The 7,477-nt window shown below is 34.5% G+C and overlaps 1 long non-coding RNA gene across 1 annotated transcript; it reads left to right on the top strand.

Moving 5' to 3' along the window:
• The first annotated feature begins 4,594 nt into the window (after nucleotides 1–4,594).
• On the top strand, nucleotides 4,595–5,097 carry LOC132191300 (uncharacterized). The gene is made up of 2 exons (XR_009441259.1): nucleotides 4,595–4,801; nucleotides 4,959–5,097. It is a non-coding gene; the product is annotated as an uncharacterized LOC132191300 (long non-coding RNA).
• Nucleotides 5,098–7,477: the final 2,380 nt, after the last annotated feature.

Below are 7,477 nucleotides of genomic sequence, written 5' to 3'. Positions count from 1 at the left end.
TTTTTATTTTATTTTTCTTTCTTTTTTTAATATTAAGCTCAAAACGACGTCGTTTTGGGTTGGGTAGTGATGTAGCTTTGAAGCCCAAAACGGTGTAGTTTTGGAGTCCAAAACGACGTAGTTTTGGTTGAGGGTAAAATTGATACTTTAACGTTAAAATGGTCCAAAGTGAGAGAAAACCAAATTTCAAAGGGCCTAAGTGAGAGTTTTGAAAATTCATGGGGTATGTCAAAACGGCTGAAAATTCAGGGAGACTTTCTGAAGTTTTTTTTTTTTTTTTTGGAGTGCTAATATGTTTTGTGGTGTGTACAGTGGGCTTGTGATGGATTTGTAGGTATATATATACACGAAGAGCAGGACATGTGAGGTGTTATTGAGGTACCACTGTACCAGAGTATCGTTTGATAAAAAAATACAACTAATTATATAATTAAACCCTCTCCTAGTCCTTCTTGGAGAATAAAAGACAAGTGGGAAGCCCACCGGACCACCGACTTTTTTAACTAATAAAAAAAATCCTACTCATTAATTAGGTAGAAATTGTCCCAAATTGTCTTTTTTGTTTTACAGTTGTACAAATAGGCCTAAATTGCCATCCCAACCGTTAAGACATGCAACTTGATCTGGAGGTACCAGAATGAACCTGTTGAGCCTTGTTCAAACAATTGAACAAGGCATAACATACCGATTATTTTTTAATAAATACTCACAAAGTCAACGTTTACAATAGTCGTTGACTTCAACAGTAGTGGATGGTGGGTATTGGATTAAGATGCTTTAGATTGTTGAAACATTTTAAAAATTAAATGAAGGCCAAAAGAGTTGAGAGGCGTTTTTTCAGCTATTAATAAGTAGATAATGGTTGAACATATTCATTTTCCTAAAAAAATCATAAATGTTATTTACCTTAATATTCTTTATACTATTTAAATATTATTATTTTTTTAATTATTTTATAATAATTCAGCGCAATAATTTTTGAATATATTCATAATTTTATTTTATTTTATTTTTAGGTATTGAGCTCATATTTTGCTATACTCTAATAAAAGTTAATAAAAGTTTGTTATGGCCGTACGGAAGCTTTACTATTACTAGGCGACTCGTCAGGTCTACTTGAGTGGCTTCTTCTTCCATGTACATTCCAGAATTGCGCTCTTACCAATCACTTACTTATTTCATGACTATGAAAGGACTTGACGAAAATAAAATAAAAAATTTAAAAACTCAATAGATTGCACGGCCATTACAGACAGCCGGGCAATGATCCTCTTTATTTTATTTTTCCTACTCTGCCTTCTGTCTCTCTGAAAATAAGAAACCCATTAATTTACTTGCTTTGTTTAGAGATTTGCAGGAGGAAGGAGGACATGGGTATCCGTAGCCAGCGAAAATATGGCAAAATGACAGATGGAAGAAGGGACTAAGACAAAAGCAGAACGGTCAACTCCACAAAACCAAAGGGGAAATCGACCAAACCTGACCGTCGTAGCCCTTCTTGTATGAATTTAGCCAAAGAGACAGAGAACCAAGGAAAGACAAAAGAGAGATGGTTTAGGGTTTACAGACTTTGCTTTCTGAAACACTCAAGATTGGTCAAGATTGGGGTTTTGCATGGATCAAAGAAAGTTGAAAGCTTAAGCATTTTCCGAAAGAATGAGACATGGAGGTAGGAAACCTTAAAGCATGGAAACAGGGTGGAAAAAAGTGGAAAAAAATCAGCAAGAAAATCTCAACACCTTCTCTTCCTTGATATTGATAGCCATGAACACCCTCCATTTATGAAACATCCATTCCCTCTTACACGTGCATTAAATGCTAAATGCTTTTCTTCTGTCGCGGTCGACTGATCTCTGAGGAAAAAATCTCTGCAGTACTGAACGTTGGAACAAGAGATACTCATTATACCTATTCATTTAATACCTGTCATAGTTACCGGACTGGGGAAAGAGATAATGCATTACAGTAGAAAAAAGTGGTGCAAATCACAAAAGCGTGAAATAGCTCGTCTGCTAGTGTGTTTGGCAATGGGTCCATTCTAAAAGGCTGACTTTTGGACTGATGATCACAGAAAAGTTCTACTCCCTCCCTGCTTGCTAAAGTTCATTCCATTTATGAGATGAGACCATGTGAGGATAAGAAATAACGCGCGCATGAAGAAAGTATTCACAAAAGAGACTCGAAGACAAAACAATAATGCTTCCGCCTAATTTACGGTCCTCACAGGTCACATCCCATAAATGGGTTTCTTAGGCTTTGTTTGGCAATAAGCCAATTAGACCGAACTCAAAATTAAAAAAAAAAAAAAAAATTAAATTAACTTTAATATTTTTATTTTTTACATTACATTAATTAATTTTTATTATTATTTAAATAAAAAAATTATTACAAAATAAATTTTTTTACTTTTTTATACTATAAATATATATATATATATATATATTTTTTTTTTTCCATAAATTAAATTTACTACAGTACTGTTTTATTTCATTTTTCATTCTATTGCCAAAGACAGCCTTATATGCTATTTTGCATTATATTTTGCATTCTACTTGACAAAAGAGGAACGTTCATATTTTGCATTATATGTCTACAGTCTACTTGACCGTTCCTCTTTTGTCTTACGCCCTTCTTCCATCTGTCATTTTGCCATATTTTCACTGGCTACGGATACCCATGTCCTCCTTCCTACTGCAAATCTCTAAACAAAGCAAGTAGATTAATGGGTTTTCAGAGAGACAGAAGGCAGAGTAGGAAAGATAAAGCATTCCCAGACTAGGAAAAAATAAAATAAAGAGGACCATTCCCCAGCTTTGTAATTTCCGTGCAATCTTTTGGGTTTCTCAAATTTTTATTTTATTTTCGTCAAGTCATTTCATTGTCATAAAATAAATAAATGGTTGGTAAGAGTGATTCTGGGGTGTACATGAAAGAGGAAGCCACTCGAGTAGATTTGATGGGTTGGTAGTAGAGCTACCGTATGGCATACCAAACTTCTATTAGACCAGAACAAAAAATGAGCTTAATACTTGTAAAAATAAAAAAATTATAAAAAAAAAAATCGAATATATTCAAAAATTATTGTACTGGATTATTATAAAAAATAATTAAATAATTAAAAAGATAAAAGAAATAATATTTGAATAGTATAAATAATATTTAGGTAACTTTCTTTACATACAAAGTTTGGACCGAATAAATCAACTAAGACTACAAATATGAAAATTTGACTGTGATCAAAATTTGGTTGGATTTGGATATAAAACGAGGCAACCCAGTCGCCAGTCTTATTCAGGGTTTAAGTCCACACCGGAACTAATTAATCTGAGCCAACCTCTCCCCATTGATTTCCAATTATTCTTTTCGGAACTTTTTACACTTAAGTTGTGCTCAGGCAATTTTCAAGAAGTTAAAGAATTTTGTTATTATGTATTGTATCACCCCATAACACACAGTTCTAGTGATAGAGTAGGATTCATATATGTTGGGTGGTCTTGAGTCAATCTCAACCCAAAAACTAGCTCAAGAGGTGAGGCGTTCCCTCGTAATTATAAACTGATCACTTACCCCTTTCACAACCGATGTGAGATAACTCCAACAATCTCTCCCTCATACATCGGGCCCTAGGTCGAAGCAACGACAACTCATTTCTCCTGTAGACTGTTGGGCTGAGACTTATTGGTAAACCTGGGCTCTGATACCATTGTTGGGTATGACTTGTCACCCATCAATTATTCTTGCTATCTCATGATTGAAGAATTGAATATCTTAATTGCACATGGGTAGTTGAGAGGCTCATGGTTTAGAGTTGGGTATCTTAATTGCACATGGGTAGTTGAGAGGCTCATGGTTGAGAGTTGGGCATCTTAATTACACATGGGTAGTTGAGGGGCTCATGGGCATTGAAGAAGGGTTGGTGGAGCTTGCCTATATAAAGGAATGAGAGCTCATTTGTGGATCATCCCATTCTAAGAGAGTTAGAGAATAGTGAGAGAAAGAAGATCCAAAGCTCAAGTGAGCCATTGGAGAGAGTGAGAGAATTCTCTTTGTAGAAACACTATCAAGTGTTGTTTTGGGTGTACTTGAGTCTTTGGGTGTGAGCCACTGTTTGTATCTCCCTTGTTTTTTCATCATAAAAGATCTTGATCTGTCTTCTCCAGTGGACGTAGGCCAAGTCATGACCGAACCACTTAAATTTTTGTGTCTATTTTAGTAGTTTTGTTTCTTGTTTTTTACTTCTCAATTTATTTTGGTGCCTTTGTTGCAACAATACACACAATTACAGGATACAAAGACCTGGACCCTCATAGGTTTGATTCGAGCTGCTCATTGAATAACCCACAGTATGGGTTACTAAATTGGAAAGACCATTATCCTTCAACCCATTTTTTGCATGAAATGATGAATCGTGCCATTAAATCTAACAAGCATTACATCGCGCATAGGGCGGAGCACCCTACGTGCATTCTTAAGTTCCTAAGGAATGTATATCACCACTATCAGAAGGAAAATAGACAAGTATCTAGCTATTTTAAATTTTGTGAGCAACTTTTTTTTAAAAAAAAAAAAAATTTCTAATCAAAGTACTATTACTTTTATATTAATATGTTTATTTATTTATTTAATGATAACAGATTAGTTTAGAAGAAGTCGATACAATGCTCAATGAGAACTTTCCTGGGATATGTGCTACACTTTTATATTGGATTTTAAGAAATTTTAACGAAAATCCCAAGAACTTCCGTAAAAAGTTGTCAATATATCTTGAAGAAAAGCCTTATGGACGCACTCCAAGAACATGGTTAGTTTGTACACTTTTTATTTTTGTTTTTGCTATTTATATTTTTTTGATTTACTTCTTTTCATACTGAATTAAGAAAATAGTGATTTGTGATTAGAATGTATAGAAGTGGCTGAGATGAGCATCATGTCTATTTCATTTATTCTCAGATGGTCAGGTGCTTCAAGAAGAAGATGAAGGAGATGAAGGAGGCCGGTGAAGCGGTCGTTCTCACCGTTTAGGAGGTTATTAGATATTTGATTTTGTAGGCTTTAGTTTTCATGGATTAATTAATTTGAACTTGTTCAATTGCGGTTGGAATTGGATCTAATATTTGGACATATTTTAAGTTTCATGTTTTGTAATGAATCTTTTAGCTATATATCCAAATATTAGATCCAATTCCAACCGCAATTGAACAAGTTCAAATTAATTAACCCATGAAAACTAAAGCCTACAAAATCAAATATCTAATAACCTCCTAAACGGTGAGAACGACCGCTTCACCGGCCTCCTTCATCTCCTTCATCTTCTTCTTGAAGCACCTGACCATCTGAGAATAAATGAAATAGACATGATGCTCATCTCAGCCACTTCTATACATTCTAATCACAAATCACTATTTTCTTAATTCAGTATGAAAAGAAGTAAATCAAAAAAATATAAATAGCAAAAACAAAAATAAAAAGTGTACAAACTAACCATGTTCTTGGAGTGCGTCCATAAGGCTTTTCTTCAAGATATATTGACAACTTTTTACGGAAGTTCTTGGGATTTTCGTTAAAATTTCTTAGAATCCAATCTAAAAGTATAGCACATATCCCAGGGAAGTTCTCATTGAGCATTGTATCGACTTCTTCCAAACTAATCTGTTATCATTAAATAAATAAATAAATAAACATATTAATATAAAAGTAATAGTACTTTGATTAGAAAAAAAAAAAAAAAAGTGTTGCTCACAAAATTTAAAATAGCTAGATACTTGTCTATTTTCCTTCTGATAGTGGTGATATACATTCCTTAGGAACTTAAGAATGCACGTAGGGTGCTCCGCCCTATGCGCGATGTAATGCTTGTTAGATTTAATGGCACGATTCATCATTTCATGCAAAAAATGGGTTGAAGGATAATGGTCTTTCCAATTTAGTAACCCATACTGTGGGTTATTCAATGAGCAGCTCGAATCAAACCTATGAGGGTCCAGGTCTTTGTATCCTGTAATTGTGTGTATTGTTGCAACAAAGGCACCAAAATAAATTGAGAAGTAAGAAACAAGAAACGAAACTACCAAAATAGACGCAAGGATTTAAGTGGTTCGGTCATGACTTGGCCTACATTCACTGGCGAAGACAGATCAAGATCTTTTATTATGGAAAAACAAGGGAGATACAAACAGTGGTTCACACCTAAAGACCCAAGTTCACCCAAAACAACACTTGATAGTGTTTCTACAAAGAGAATTCTCTCACTCTCTCCAATGGCTCACTTGAGCTTTGGATCTTCTTTCACTCAGTATTCTCTAGCTCTCTTAGAATGGGATGATCCACAAATGAGCACTCATTCAATGCCCATGAGTCCCTCAACTACCCATGTGTAATTAAGATGCCCAACTCTCAACCATGAGCCTCTCAACTATCCATGTGCAATTAAGATGTTCAATTCTTCAATCATGAGAATTGAAGAATTACATATAAAAAGTGTACAAACTAACCACATATATATATATTTGTTGGTTGGTTGGGTGTAAATTTTTGAGATGGAAAATGCTTTAAAAGATGAGTTTCATAATACTCATGTCGGGAGCTATGTTAGGAGGGGTGACTTAATTTTCCGAACGCCAAAAATTAAAGTATTTCCTCTCTTTCTGTACTCTAAAACATGTCAAAGTCAACCTGTTTTTATATTAGGCTGTTGACAAATCAATCAGACATTGATTTGATTTTTCTATTTTGAAGTTATTGATTAACCCTATAACTTATTTGCTAGCAGATATATATTGTCCCATAATCCCACAAGAAATCTGGAAGTTCATTATGATTCATGAGCCATTCATTTCTAATCATATTTTCGTGAAGCGAGAAACGGATTGCAATGGAACAAAACATTAATGCTTGAACGAATGCCTTAAGAGCAGCCTGCAGGGGCACCATTTTACACTACATCTGCCAATTGTGTAGCTGGTAAATAAATAATGAAAATCCAAGTAGTAGGAAAAGAAGGGTCATTAATTTCCTGTTATATTTTATCCTTTTGGTTCTAAATTTTTTATTAAGAGATGGGTATCAAAATAATCAAATATACCTCAACAAACGCAGTTCATCTGAATCAATCTGATCAATTCATGGGGTTATGGATCTCGTTGTAAAACATATCTCTGACTTTTCTCTACTATAGTGAGACAAAACAGCGAGCTGTAACCATGCGTTTCGAAAAAGAAGAAGAAAAAAAAAAAAAAAAACGCATAGAGTAGCTTTGCTGCTTTCTATCACAAATATAAGACCGTAGACTGGGTTAGCTCATAGGAAAATAATATCTTCGCGACTAAATGAGGTAAATATGTATGTATCAAGTGAATATCAAAAGGATTTTACTTGAGTTGTGTGAAGCGCGCGAGGCTCGTCGTACCTTGTGCTCGAGGCAAGGGTTTAGAGGTTCTCATGATTTTCTTTCTTGCTTCTGTGGGCGCTTTGCCTAGAA

This window comes from Corylus avellana, chromosome ca9, assembly GCF_901000735.1.
Source record: "Corylus avellana chromosome ca9, CavTom2PMs-1.0".
NCBI lineage: Eukaryota > Viridiplantae > Streptophyta > Magnoliopsida > Fagales > Betulaceae > Corylus > Corylus avellana.
The sequence above is the reverse complement of the archived record's forward strand: the minus strand, read 5'-3'. Positions and strand labels throughout refer to the sequence as shown.